The sequence below is a fragment of the Bufo bufo genome, chromosome 6 (genome assembly GCF_905171765.1).
Source record: "Bufo bufo chromosome 6, aBufBuf1.1, whole genome shotgun sequence".
In the NCBI taxonomy this organism is placed as follows: domain Eukaryota; kingdom Metazoa; phylum Chordata; class Amphibia; order Anura; family Bufonidae; genus Bufo; species Bufo bufo.
The window spans coordinates 246,918,423-246,933,777 of NC_053394.1; positions in this window are offsets into that span (position 1 = coordinate 246,918,423).

Consider the following 15,355-nt stretch of genomic DNA (forward strand, 5'->3'; position numbering starts at 1 on the left):
TCCCTTTTCACACAATTCTTTGTAAACCCTAGAAATGGTTGTGCGTGAAAATCCCAGTAACTGAGCAGATTGTAAAATACTCAGACCGGCCCGTCTGGCACCAACAACCATGCCACGCTCAAAATTGCTTAAATCACCTTTCTTTCCCATTCTGAAATTCAGTTTGGAGTTCAGGAGATTGTCTTGACCAGGACCACACCCCTAAATGCATTGAAGCAACTGCCATGTGATTGGTTGACTAGATAATTGCATTAATGAGAAATAGAACAGGTGTTCCTAATAATTCTTTAGGTGAGTGTATATATATATATATATATATCTTTTGCAATGCTTCAGTCAAGGAAATTGATTCTGTAGCATACCTAAAGAATATTGATGTCAAACAATGCCATATTGGATTTGTCATGAGGCGGGCCTAACTGGCGCCACTCCGCGAACACACGATTCCCAGACTGGAGCTCTGCACTGCTGTGCTTGAAGTGGAGTTGGCTGAACTTATGACATCAGGAATGAACCTGGAAATTGAAGAAGTCGAGTTTTATACAGACAGCAAGGTAGTCCTAGGATGTATTTGCCACGAAACCAGACGCTTCGTCTACGTCTGCAATCGGGTGCTAAGGATCAGGAGATCCACTTGTCCTGAACAGTGGCAGTGCCTACAAAGCATAATCCTGCGGACCATGCGACTAGATCCATCTCACCAAGCCACCTTAAAAACACAACATGGTTTACGGGTCCTGCATTCCTGTATCATTCAACATCTTGCAGCATCGGATCCAACACGTTTGAATTGGTGGAACCAGATGTACGGTGACTTTGGACCACCAACTCAAATCTCATCGTTTCGACAGGTTCTCCACCTGGATGTTGCTAGTTTGTGCTATAGCCTGTCTAGTTCATATAGCTCAGTGGGAGTGCAAAGCATCCTGAAAAAGAAAAGCCTCCAGTCTCCAGTACACATTAGCAGAGCTGTCCTTTTGCATATTTCCTTCTCAAACTCCAACATCCTTGCAAAATCATATCTGATGAAAGAGCTACCTTTGTTTCATGGATATTATGTTTAGTGTTGATTGTGAATATTCTAATCGCAAATTTTTATCGCGGATATTGGCACTTCGAGAATTCACAAAGATATAGAATCGCAAATATTCAGTAACCTCCCTTCTTGCTTGTGGGCCAATGAGAAGGCTGCAATATCTTTGTCAGAGCTTAGCAACATCCCTAGAAATTAATAGGAAAGTTGCCTACCCCTTTACTATATAAGAAACTCCCCAGCAGCCATTTTCTGCTGTTTTTTGCAGTTGTAAGAGAGAGAGAGAGCAGTGTCATTACTGTGCTCTGTGCTTTGCTGAGTCATTTACAATGTTGAGTCAATTACATTAGATAGTTAGTTAACTCATATATATAATACAGATAGTTAGTTGGAGATAGTCAGTGTAGGTTAGTGGTAGCTGATAGGTTCCAATGCAGGGCGTTAGCTAGTGTGATAGAAATTACTGTACTGTGAATTTTCTCCAGTCTCAGGAAAATTCTAGCAGCTTGAAAAATGTAGCAAAAGTGAGCCATGCCTGTATTGCGATTGCAATACATGCATATTAAATTGCCGATTTTCGCAATTAAGAAAATAATGACTGGAGATCATGAATCTTAGAATTTTGCAACTTTATCACGAATATTAAGCCAAAAATTCTCAAAATATTGCGAAAACGAATATTGCCCATGCTGCTCATCACTAATTATGTTATGCAGAGCTGTTCAGTCAGTTGTAATTAGAGTGGAGCGAACCCGAACTGTAAAGTTCGGGTTCGTACCAAACTTTAGGATTTTTGGACCCCAGACCAGAACCCAAACTTTTCAGTAAAAGTTCGGGTTCGAGTTCGGTGTTCGGCGAGTTAATGGTGTTTTTGAAAGGCTGCAGAGCAGCCAATCAACAAGCGTTTATCTCATGTGCCCTTAGAAGTCATCACAGCAATGTCTACTAATGGCATGGCTGTGATTGGCCAGTGCAGCATGTGACCCAGCCTCTATATAAGCTGGAGTCACGTAGCGCTGCACGTCACTCTGCTTTTACTAGTGTAGGGATAGGATGCTGCTGCTGTGAGGGAGAGAATAGGAAACAATCTGTTATCAGAAGTGCTTGTTAACTCAGCGATTTTGTTTTGTGTGTGCAGTTCACCATTTTTTTTACCCTGTCCTGAGCCCAGTGACACAAAAAAAATTACTTTTATCCGTCTGTTAGTTAGGTGGGCGTCGGTGGCCATTTTGTGCAAGTTCAGTGCACCAGCACAGCATATGTGCATTTGTCACAGTGAAATACAAGGTTTAAATACTGCAGTTATATTCAGTGTTTAAAAAAACACCCATTTTTTTGCAAGACCCTACATCGGGGGCCTATGCTACATTTGTCACAGTGAAATACAAGCTTTAATTTCTGCAATTATATTATGGTTTTAAAAAAACACCCATTTTGGGCAAGTTAATACATTTGCGGCCTTTGCTGCATTTCTGACAGTCCAATAAAAGTGTTAGATACTGCTGTCATATTCTGGTTTTAAAAAAAACACACATTTTTTGCAAGATCCTACATCTGGGGCCTTTGCTGCATTTGTCACAGTCAAATACAACCAGTCAATACTGCAGTTACATTGTTGGTTGACAAATTAAAAAAAATTTGTGACCGTGAATTAATTGTATAAAATTCGCCTGTCACACTGCTGTGTGACCTCAAGAAATTTTTCATCTTTATGACACCGGCACTGCCTTACCCTCTTAATTGTTGACTATTGGCGGTTACATTGTTGCCTGACATAAACCATCTGTTAGTTTGGTGGGTGAACGCAAAGAATGAGGAGAGCGTCAAATAAGGGACATGGCCACGATCGTGGTGCTGCTGGTGGAGCTCCTGTTGTAGGGAGAGGACGTGGTCGATCTGTGCCAGCTACAAGCACAAGTGAAACAGCTTCCTCAGGTGCGAGTAGGTGACAGAACATTCAGCATTATTTGGTAGGGCCGAATGTGGCTCTAGAAATGGTGAGGCCAGAACAAGTACAAGTGATTTAGATTGGGTGGCTGACAGTGCTTCCAGTTCCTTCACATTGTCTCCCACCCAGTCTCCTGCTGAAAGATCAGAGTTGGCACCTGCAGCCCATGTCTAGCAGTCCTTCACCCACTTGCAAATCAGCCAAGCAGTCTGAGCCCCAAGTCATGGAGCAGTCTCTTCTGCTTTTTGATGACTCTTCTAGCAGGGTTTCCGAGGGACATCCACATAGCCCTGCCCCAGAAGTGGAAGAGATTGAGTGCACCGATGCCCAACCACTTATGTTTCAGGATGAGTACATGGGAGGACCACCGCAGCACGTCTCGGATGACGAAACACAGGTGTCAACTGCTGTGGCTTTCTGCAGTGTGCAGACCGACAAGAAGGGCAGGGGTGAAGACTGGGTAGAAGATGATGTGGAGGACGATGAGGTCCTCGACCGCTCATGGAATCAAGGTCATGCGAGTGACCTGTGTATTTCGGAGAAAGAGGTGGTGGTCGCACAAAGACAATGTGCTGACGACAAAACACGAGTGGTTTGCACGCTGCGCAATCAGAGACTGAAGCAAGGCATAAACGTTCTCAACCTGAGCACAACCTGCATGAGCAGGCATCTAAGTGCAAAGCACAAGCTGCAGTGCAGTAGACACCTCAAAAACAAAGAAAGGTCTCTGGCTCCTCCTGCTTCCTCTTCTACTGCAGTCTCGGCCTCTTCATCCACCTCTGGTGTGGCAGTGGCACCTGCTACCCCGCAAACAGAGGATCTGCCAGCAACGCCACCACCTGGGTCACCAAGCATCTCCACAATGTCCCATGGAAGCGTTCAACTATCTATCTCCCAAACACTGGAGCGAAAGAGGAAGTACTACCCTACCCACCCGCGATCCCTGGCCCTGAATGCCAGCATTTCAAAATTACTGGCCTTTGAAATGCTGTCATTCCGTCTGGTGGAGACATAGTTTTAAAAGCCTTATGGCGGTGGCTGTTCCACAGTACGTCGTGCCCAGCCACCACTACTTTTCCAGGCGAGCCATCCCTTCCCTGTAAAACCAAGTGGGGGACAAAAATCTGGTGTGCACTGCACAACGCCATCTGTGGCAAGGTCCACCTAACTACGGATACGTGGACCAGTAAGCACAGTCAGGGACGTTATATCTCCCTAACAGCACACTGGGTAAATGCAGTGGAGGCTGGGCCTGTGGCGGATAGCAGTTTGGCACATGTCCTTCCACCACCAAGGTTGCAGGGCGCTTCTCTTTGCCTTCTAGAAAATCAATAAACTTTATTCATGACCAACAATACATAAATATACAATGTCAATGCGGTTAAAAGGACCCCATGCTAACAACACGTGGTGGGTAAAACACTCACATGCGGTACATATTCCTAAAGTAATCCTGTAAACTCCCCAAAAAAACAAAACAGTCATATGCCAATAAATAATTCTGAAAATCTATAAAATGGTATAAGTACATTGCATAAGACAACAGGCTAGCAAAATTACATAAATGTAAAGGAGATCAGGAAAGAGAACGTATTATACCGACCGCAAGTGGTGCAACCACCCGTGACTCCCCGAAGCGAGTTTCGCCTCACGCCCCGTGGCCCACCACGTGTTGTTAGCGTGGGATCCTTTTAACCGCATTGACATTGTAAATTTATATATTGTTGGTCATGAATAAGGTTTATTGATTTTCTATGATATAGTGGTGCGTTTGTTTATATTGGTGTTTTGTGGCTTATGTTCCACAACTTTTCCATATTTCTATGGTTATCGGCGTATTGATTCTCTTTGCCTCCTGATGCTTCCTCCTCCTACTCCGCAACCTCATCCTCTAGCGCCTCCTTAACCAGTCAGCATAACACCACCAACTTCAGCACAGTCAGGAGTAAACGACAGCAGGCAGTTTTAAAACTTCTAGTGTGATAGTAAGATGGCTCACTCCCTATAATCACGGTTAGGTGCCTGTGTCTAATATGAATCATCCTTTTAAAATAGTAAAATATTTATAATAGAATAGACCGGCACTGAACCATGAGGAATCACGTAGGAGACTCAGGAGATATGTGATAAAATACAATTTAATATCAAAATGCACAATAAAATCTAATTAAAATAAAACATACAATAACATAAAAGTTGGATAATAATAGATACGCAATCTCATAAAAGGAATCCGCAATGCCGTGTGCTGCTGATAATTATCGCTGAAAGATCTGCAGGTTGTTACAGCTATTTAGCTAAATATGCCACATGTAGCGTACAAGTGTGGAGAAACCGTCCCGTTACACTGGTAACTTTTTAGTTCCTGTTTCATAAAGTTTGCGGTAATAAATAACAATATATGGCTCTTTGGTACTCACTGTTCGGTAGTGCACGTACTTGTGGCGTCCTGTTAAAGATGTGTGAATTTTAATGTTAAAGATGTCTGAATTTTATTCTATATTTAGTATCTCCAGGACTGTGAAGAGTTAAACTTTTTCTTCTCCAAGTGCCTCCCTCCCACCCCTCTCTTTGTCTCAAGCAGGAGAGGAAGGGGGGCAAAGTGCTGTGCTGTGGGCAGTGTCTGATTTCACACCTTTCTGCAGGTGTCCCATAGAGTATGGTGGAATGCGTAAACCAATCACATGACTTGATGATATATGTTGTTCACTGCCTATAGAGAAGCACCTCTTTGAAGTGTCACATATGACGTATGCTTTCTTTCTTCTTTCTTCTTTCACAAGCAGTGTACTGTGGGAATCCAGCTTTTAACAAAATGACCGTATGATTATAACATGTATATTGTCTTGCAGTGACAGACCATCAGCAATTCTGGGTGTGGTGTGGCTATCTGTTTCCAGGAAAGCTGTGTTTGTCTGTGCTGCAAGTTTTTGGGATGAAAACAGTGTGGCTAGGTTGGAAGACATAAATGATTCAGTGGAATGTGAATGGGTGTGGCTTTGTGACTGATGGATGTTTTTAGCAGAGCTGTGAATGAAATTCATATTTTATGTGTAAGGGCGTGGTTATGAGCTGTTAATGAAAATGAGCACATGAAAATGTATATGAATGCGTATGGAGTACGATATTTGTTTTTTAAATAATATGCGCATTGAGGATTTTATTTTCTTTTTCTTGGAAGTTTTTGGTTTTTATTGGTGCCAACAGCATTGATCAAGCTGTACATTTTTTTATATCGAAGTCAATGAAAAGTTTTTATGGGCCCTTTGTGTGTTCATGTCTGTATTGTCAGATCTGTTTGTTTCAATGTTTGAAGTTACGTGTTACATGTTAAGTGTTGTGCTAAACATCAGAGCTCTGTTCTTATGGATAGCTGGCACATTACTGACGGACAAAAGGAGGACCACAGCGTCCGACTGAAGGGGGTGGACTTAGATGACTCAGAGCGGAGGGAGGAGGATAGGGGTGGACGTTACAGACAACGACAGCCCTTGTGCCAATCCCCTAGTTATAAGACACTCCCATGGAAGATGAGAAGTCCTGTTTTGTTTTCCAGTCTACTAATTCCGCGATAGGAAAAGTTGGATACTTCTGTAAGCCAAAATGTAAAGTAACATCAAGTGGCATTGGGTGGTTCAGTGGTGCCAACCATAGGTAGTGTTCCTTTGGCATTGCTTCAGCCCTGATGTGAAACGCCTCATTGAAGTGATGAAAAAGTAAGTCTGCCACCCTATGATGGGCCTGCAGAGTCTGTGGGACCCAGATCCCAGAAGAGAGAGTGTTGTGCTGTGTGTGGTACTCCTCGTCCACACCACACAAGAGGATAAGATTCGGAAACAGGAAATCCAGTATCGGCTCTACTTTTAAACATTTTTAGCAGATTCAGTCTGGCCCAATGATATCCCTCACTCTGGGTGATAAAGAAGTAGTCCCGTTTTTGATTGATACTGGAGCAGCCAAGACAGTTGTGCACAGCAAACATGGCCTCTCCTGATTTACTCTCCAAGCACACCAGTCTTTGGGTAGAAGTGGATGGGAAAGTAGTACGCTCCTTTTTCAACAGAAACGATCCATATTAGATTTGCCCCTAACCAAGATGCGTTTGCCCGTTTGCTGGTCAGTGGTAACGCCCCTTGTTGCCTCCTAGGTGCAGATTTGCTTGCAAAAGTACATGCTAGTATCTCACATCAGGAGGATGGCACTGTGAAGCTTACAGGTGCCCTCAACGACCAGGAACTTTGTTTGTTGGCCATTAGTGACAAAATTCCCTGGTCCATGTTTGTATCAGTACTCCCAGAAGCTGACAAAAGCAAAACCACTCACCATTGGATGGTACATGACATACATGCAGTTAATGAGGCCACAGTTTCTAACACCCACAGCGTGCCCAACACACACACCTTGTTGGCTCATGTTCCCATTACCCCTACTCACTCCACTGTGATTGATTTGTCCTTTAGTCTCTACCGCCTCACAGATGAGGTGGTAGATGCTTTTTATGCCTAGAGCTGGCAATTTTGTGTTCCCCCACACTGGGCCTATCAAATTATTACATTTAGATTGTATTGCTATGAAGTGAGTGGCCATGACTCAGCTGTCCTCACCCAACTGCATGGCCAGCAATAACGCCCCGTAGCATATTATTCAGTCAGACTTGACCCCGTGGCCAGAGGTGCCCCTTTCTGCATCAGAGCTGTAGTAGTTGTATTAGCTATGCTTGATGAAAGCTCTGAGATAGTTCTGAACCACAAAGTGATGGTGATATTACATCTATCCTCATGAACGTACAATCCAAATGATTGTTTTGTTGCCCGTTATTTGAGAATGCAGTGTTCCATTTTGTTGCCTGACAATGTTGCTCTCCAAAGGTGTAATGCTTTGGACCCAGCCACCCTGTTGCCTCTGGACCAAGGGGGGAGGGAAGAGTTAGGGCACCGCACTTTAAACTTTTCTTCCAGATTCAAAGGAAGAGGCTCCTGACTGTTTGCAGATGATGTCACAAGAGGTAGTGGGATTTAGTAAATCAGCCATTAGGTAATCTAGATCATGTGCTCTTTGTGGATGGATCGAGGTATGGCCAGGATAGCAGGTACTACACAGGTTGGGCAGTGGTGATTAAATGTGAACTACCACACATGTCTGCTCAAGAAGTGGAGCTAAAAGACTCTGAAGATGGCTTGCAGATATGCATATGGAAAAACAGCCAACATTTACACTGATTCCAGGTGTGCTTTTGGGATAGCCCATGACTATGGGCCCATATGGAAAGCCAGAGACTCCTTGATTGCTTCAGGTAAACCCATCGAAAATGGGGAAGCAGTGAGGTCTCTGATGGAAGCCCTCTTTTCACTAACATGAGAGGTGATGATAGCAACGAAAGGCCACTGTAAACAGATGCAGAGGAGGCAAAGGGGAAAGCCACGGCAGATCAGGTGGCAAAAATGGCTGCCAAATTACCTATGCAGGCCCCTGTCTTAAGTGGCCACAGTTCAAGTCCCTGAAATAACTCCTCCTGTCTCCCGAAAGTTCTTAAGACCTTACAGAACCAGATGGGGAAGGAGGAAAGGGACTGGTGGATGGAAAAGGGGGGACTACAAATAAGAAGGGAAACTTTACCTTCCCAGATCCCTCTACTCCACGATGGCACAGGCAACCCATGGAGTGATGTACCAGACAAAACTGCTATGTGTGATTTAGTACGTAGCATATGGTACGCCCCAGGGTTCAGCACTGTAACAGTCAGACATACTCAAGGATAAATGGTTTGTGCCCAGAACAACGTGGGCAAGGTGGTTAAGGTACCCAAGAAACACGTCTTGCTTTTTTGTATCTGTTTCAACGTTTGCAGACTACCTTCAACTACACAAGGTGGGCATGTATGAGTATGTATTGATATGTGACTTGTTTTCAGGATGGCCAAAACCGTACCCAAAGAAGATTATGGCCGAAGTTGTGTGCAGGTATGGGGTACCTTAGATCATTGAAAGTGACACAGGTGTTCACTTCACAGGTGAAGTGATGCAGGAGATGATGAAGGTTTTGGATGTGGGACAGGCCTTACATGCTTAGTACCATCCACAAAGCAGCAGTAGAGTAGGGAAAAGGAACTGAACGGGACACTAAGTTAAGATTCAAAAAACCTTACAGTGCCTGCTGGTAGCCCTCTTCTAGTAAGGTACACGCCTAACCGTGAGACAGGCCTTTGTCCCTATAAGGTCCTTTTTGGGTCAGCCCCTAGGATAGGATTTATTTCCCACAGCAGCTTCAGATGCAACATGGTTGTCTGGCAGATTATGTGATCAGTTTTGTACAAGCATTTGACTAAAGTACATTTTCGAGTTTTTACTTCACTTCCAGGTTTTGATAAAGTACCAGGAACCCACCCACTTGTGTCTGGAGATTGGGTGGTAGAAAAAGACACGTTAGAAAGTCCTAAAACTCTGGTTTGATGGTCCATTCCGAGTGTTGTTGACCACAAGCACAGTGAAGCTCAAAGAAAAGCATAATTGGATTGATTTCAAGGAAGTGTTGAGACTGGTTTTCCCTTGTGTGACTGTTGATCATGACTCAAAAGAATATGAAAAATCGTATGAAAAAATCTGAAGCATTGATGACCTCCAGTCCCCCCATATAATGTCAACGCCAGATAGGGAAAGATCATCTGACTTCCCCGTGCTCAAGTCCAGTGTCACGGGAGGCTGTTCGCTAGAGATGACTTGTCGTGGAAGCTGGTGAAGAGGATGTCGGAGCATTGGGACAGATGGTTAGGTTTAGGGAGAGAATGAAATTCAAGGGGGGACTGTTAAAGATGTGTGAATTTTACTGTTAAAGATGTGTGAATTTTATTCTATATTTAGTATCTCTAGGACTGTAATGAGTTAAACTTTTTCTTCTCCAAGTGCCTCCCTCCCACCCCTCTCTTTGTCTCAAGCAGGAGAGGAAGGGGGGCAAAGTGCTGCAGGTGTCCCATAGAGTATGGTGGAATGCGTAAACCAATCACATGACTTGATGATATATGTTGTTCACTGCCTATAGAGAAGCACCTCTTTGAAGTGTCACATATGACGTATGCAGTTGTATTGTTAGACTGTCCACCATTACAAAAGGGAGACCCTTAGATGTTTACATTAGCTTAACATTCCAAAGTGGTACCTACTGCGCAGATGTTAAGAGTGTTATTTCTGTTTCTCTTATCTCTTTTTCTCTTTGACCAATGAAACAATGGTTTGTGTCTCAGTGAGGACTGCCCTCTTCTGAAGATATATATATGCTTACCTCATGTAATAAAAGTTAGAGATTGCTTTGACCAACTTCTGTGTCAGTGTTCAGTCTCTCAGCCATGCGTGGATATTAACCCCCTGGGGGAAGGGGGGTACATTGATTCGGAACACCAGAGTGTATCTTAAATGCCCAAATTTAGGGCTGCTTTAACAGTCCCACGTGTAGAGGTGCTTACCTCGATGTAAGGTGGATCGGAAGCATACGGCAGAATGTAGTTGCTCACTGGTAAAGTGGATCGGAACAACAATGACTCGTTCCTCTTCTCGCGAGATAAACTGTTGCCTTTCTTTCGTATGACAATATAACAAAATAATAGCAAAGACAGGTGCACTCTGCGGTCTTACTAAACCCTCAAACTGATTTTAAAATTGAGAGATTAGCCAACATGTCCTACGGTGTAGGACATATCTGAGCCCGAGCACCGCACCAAGGTTTCTCAAGTAGCTCGGGACCTAACACTCACCTACCTGTGCCATCTGCGCAATACCAGGAGCCAGTGGGCAAATTACAGGAGCATGAGGCCGACTCACAAACAACTCACCAGTTACCTCCAGCATGTAACCATGCTAGCAATGGGAGGAGAGAGGAGTCTGCGAGTCCCACTCAAGACTGGCTGATATGGCCCAAGCCTCACAGGTGCACCTTAATGTAGCCTGCAGATGGAAAGCAGGCACATTTAAATTGGAGTTTATGGGGGCGTGGCCTGGCTATGGAGGAGTACAGACGCACGTTACTTCAGCTCCCGCTCTTGGATCTTTGGAGAGACCTTAATATAGCCAAAAAGCATTGCAAAACGTCACAGAATGGGACCTAAAAGAACAAAGAAAAGTGGGTCTGCGCTTTCCAGCGAACCTGAATATCTCACCTCTCAGGGAATCGAGAAGTTCCTGACCTCTGGTTCACAGCGCGATTCACCGGCTCCATCTTCCTGGGAACCCCACCAGGATACACAGACAGAGACCTGCAGAGCGGGATCTCCGCTTGAAAAGTCGGCGGTCCGGGAGTCTGACGAGGTGGAGCCGTCGCCTCGATACAGCCCAGCAATGATCTCGGAGGTAACGGGGGGAAGCGAGATGCGGGATTCACTCACCGCACCATCTTGCCATCAGCGCCAGCCTCAGGAAGAACGGGAAACCGCCATAACAGAGGAGTCGTTTGAGGCATGGGGAGAGGGGGAATGGGAACAGGTCCCGATACAGGGCAATAACATCTCCAACCCTCCATCCCCTAAAACACCTTCAACCTTCCTTACGTCTGAGGACTGTAATGGTTCGCTAGCAACTTCTCAACCCGTCCAGGGTTCACCTACTCTGGCTGAATTAACAGACCTCCTCATCAGAGTCGCCTCTATCCCCGCAAAAGATGACATGGAAACCTACGTGTCCAGATTAGAAGCAGGATATAAGAATGAGGTCCATAACATTAAGAGTGAAATACTCGCTATGGGGGAAAGAGTGACATGTGTGGAACAGGACATTGGGGCAGTGTCCGCCAGACAAGAACAACAGGGTTCCAAGATGGAGTCCCACGCATACCAACTGCAATACTTTGCAGACCTACTTGATGATATTGAAAATAGAGGGCGCCGCAATAACATCAGAGTGAGGGGGCTACCTGAATCTGTGGCCTCTAAAGATTTGGACATTACCCTGTGCTTCATTTTTAATAATATATTGCAAGCACCACCAGATAATCCGTTGGAGCTGGACAGGGCCCATAGAGCCTTGGGTCCTAAACCGGATAACACAGATAGGGTTAGGGATGTTATATGCCACGTCCATAGATACCAGCTGAAAGCAGCCATCATGAATAAGGCTAGACAAGCCGGTCAAGTGCTCTATAACGACACGCCAATTCAAATTATGGCGAACTTATCCAGAGTCACCCTGCTGAAGAGGAAGGACCTGTGCCCTCTTTTGGATGTCTTACAACAAAACAAAATTGCATATACCTGGGAATTTCCGTTTTGCCTGCAAACCCGCATGAATGGCAAATTGGTGTCACTGCGCCACCCCAGGGACATACCATCTTTTGCAGAATCCTTGGGTATTGCCCCGGTGAGGGTACATGATTGGCCATCCCTACCTAATGGCCCCATGAAAGGGGGGGCACTGCTTCCTCAGAGAGCTTCTAGATCGCCTCGCCAGAAGAAACACCGCACACCCAGAGGCTTGGATGCGGATGACGGATCTCACACAGAGTAGATCCTTGATTTATTTAATATATCAACCTATATAGGACTCACAGGTCCTACACAGTATGATCTGGTAATCCTAACTTCGGGACATGAATCCTAGAGGCGCGATATTTGAAAGTGCTAACATGTCTATATAGTATAGGATGCACACAGTCAGTTCTTTGGTTGCTTAATGTTCCTATCTGTTCTGTGGTCATGTTCCACTTGAGATCACCTGTTAGTTAAGACACCAAAAATAAGACTGACCCAGTGTTTAAAGGACAGCCTCATGAAATTGCGTGTTCACAACAGGACATGTAGAAGATCTGGCGTTTAGGCCACGGTTCCATATAGATGTCCCGTTATACAGATATTTGTTAGAAATGTATAAGAAGCCTATGAATAAACCTCAGACGCCTCAGTCAATTGTAGTAGTTGGCGCATACCTAATATGGTAGCTATAGGTGTACTCTGGCAAATTATACATGTTATGTAGTCTGGAGATTGCTCCACACCCTTATGTTGTGAAATGTTAGAAGTCTTGTCCAGTACGCAGCATTAGCTATGTACCTGAAACGACCTTTTATGGGTAACCACATATTTTTGTGAGGAATCTCCTCATAGAAATCAGTAGATACTAGCACAGCGACACTGGCAGATTAGGGCGTATTGAAATGTACATGAGGGTAGTCATATTTTGGGGTGACACCGGTCTTTCATCCTTGACCGCCTTGTTGGGACCTGCTCCCTGGGGGAATTTTCTGAGGGACCGCCGGGGGGGGGGGGGTTCTTGTGACTGCGGTTAGGGATGGAATATTAGAGGGAAGAGATTCCAGATACATTATATTCAGTGGGCTTCATCCTAATTAGTATGCCAACTTTAGATAGGTTTGCTTATGCACGCCATTTCCTAATGTGCCAGAGTTAGTCTATTCAGCCCAGGGATTTAAGACATGAGGGTCTGATCACTTACCTGTGAGTCCGTTAATTTATATTGGTCCTATTGTTACTGTAGTTCCGGTCTGTCGTATTTAATTAGTTTATTTCATGCAATGTTTTTTGGTGCTCTACTTATCAAGTTTAGAATATTTGCTCTTGGTCTCTCCGGGATGGTTAGAGGGAAGTAGCTCCTCTGTTGAAAGTCCGTCCCCACTTAGGGATCACGTCACATAGTTGGGGTCACACTTCTCCTTGTGTCCTCACCAGACGTGTTTAGTACCCTACTTCATCTTATTTCTACTGTACCTTTTCTTTAATTTCTTTTCACCCCCCTTTTCTAACTCAATTCTCTTCCCCTACTTGTTTTTCCCATTCCTTCCCCTTTCCCCCATTCCCAGTATTGAAGAGAGATGGCTACCCTAAAATTAGGATCTCTGAATGTCCGAGGTTTCAGCACTCCCCAGAAACGATCTCAGATTCTTTACCATATGCATAAACAGAAAGTTCAGGTATTATTATTACAGGAAACACATTTTAAAAAAGACCATTTACCATCTATCCGAGATAGATATTATTCTCAATGGTTCCACAGTCCAAGTTCGGACTCTAGGTCCAAGGGCGTATCAATAGCATTGCACAAATCTGTGCAGGAATCGTTGGAAGATGTAAAGGTGGATGGAGAGGGGCGCTATATCTTCATCAAATTAAGAATACATTCCAACCTATTCACTATAGTCAATTGGTATTTGCCTAACCAAAAACAGATTTCTATTTGCAGATCTTTTCTGGATCAGATGTCTGAATTTGCGGAGGGTCGGGTGTTGATCGGCGGAGATTTTAACTTCACACTAAATCCAGTTATGGATTCCAGTACGGGTCTGGGTTCCTCTTCAGGACGGAAATTGAGATCTTTGCTTTCACGGATTCACTCCCTTCAACTTGTGGACATATGGAGAACTTTATACCCACAAGACCTTCCTGATTCTGCACACAAACCATGGAATTAGAGACTGAATGATAATCTTCTCAAGGACGTAGTTTGTGCCGCAGATGTCCAAAAGACAGTGAATTAATTCATTCAGATTCACTCCACAGACAACACCTCTTTACCAATACAGTGGGAGGCATTAAAATGTGTTCTGAGAGGAACATTTATCATACATGGGGCCAGATTAAAAAAAGAGAAGGCATTCAAATTAACCACACTACTATCTCAGGCTCATGACTTAGAAATACGGCATAAAAGAACGTTATCCCCAACAACGCATATAGAACTACTAAAAGTCAGGGATTCTATTAAATCTCTGATTGATCAAAAATATAACAGATATACGGTTAAAGGGAAGGGCTTCTTCTACGAATACTCCAACAAATGCGGCAGACCGTTAGCACGTTTTATACACCCTAGGTCGACTCAAACTTTTATCCCTTTCATAAAAAAATCCAATGGCCTTAAAACTCATAATCCCACCGAAATACTGGAAGTGTTCCATTCATATTATTCCCAATTATACAACATAAAAGGGCAATTCGCAGACTCATCAACTGAGGCTCTAAACACCCGTATTGATGAATATTTACAGGAAACGGCACTTCCTACAATTTCAACGCAGGATAAAGAGGCTATTGAGTCAGACTTTACAGTTACCGAAGTCGCAAATGCCATTTCCGCCTCCCCCACTGGGAAAAGCCCCGGTCCTGACCGTTTCACGCCAGCATTCAACAAGCAATTTAAAGACCTCCTGTCTCCTTTCTTGACGAAGGTTTTTAATAGCATTGATTCCAACTCGCCATTCGTCACTCAATCCCTGGAAGCCCACATTAGTATCTTACCTAAACCTAGTAAAGATCACTCTGTTCCAACGAATTACAGACCCATATCCTTAATTAATATAGATATCAAAATATACTCAAAAATGCTTGCGGATAAGTTATCCCCTTTACTTCCATCAATAATACATTCGGATCAAGTGGGCTT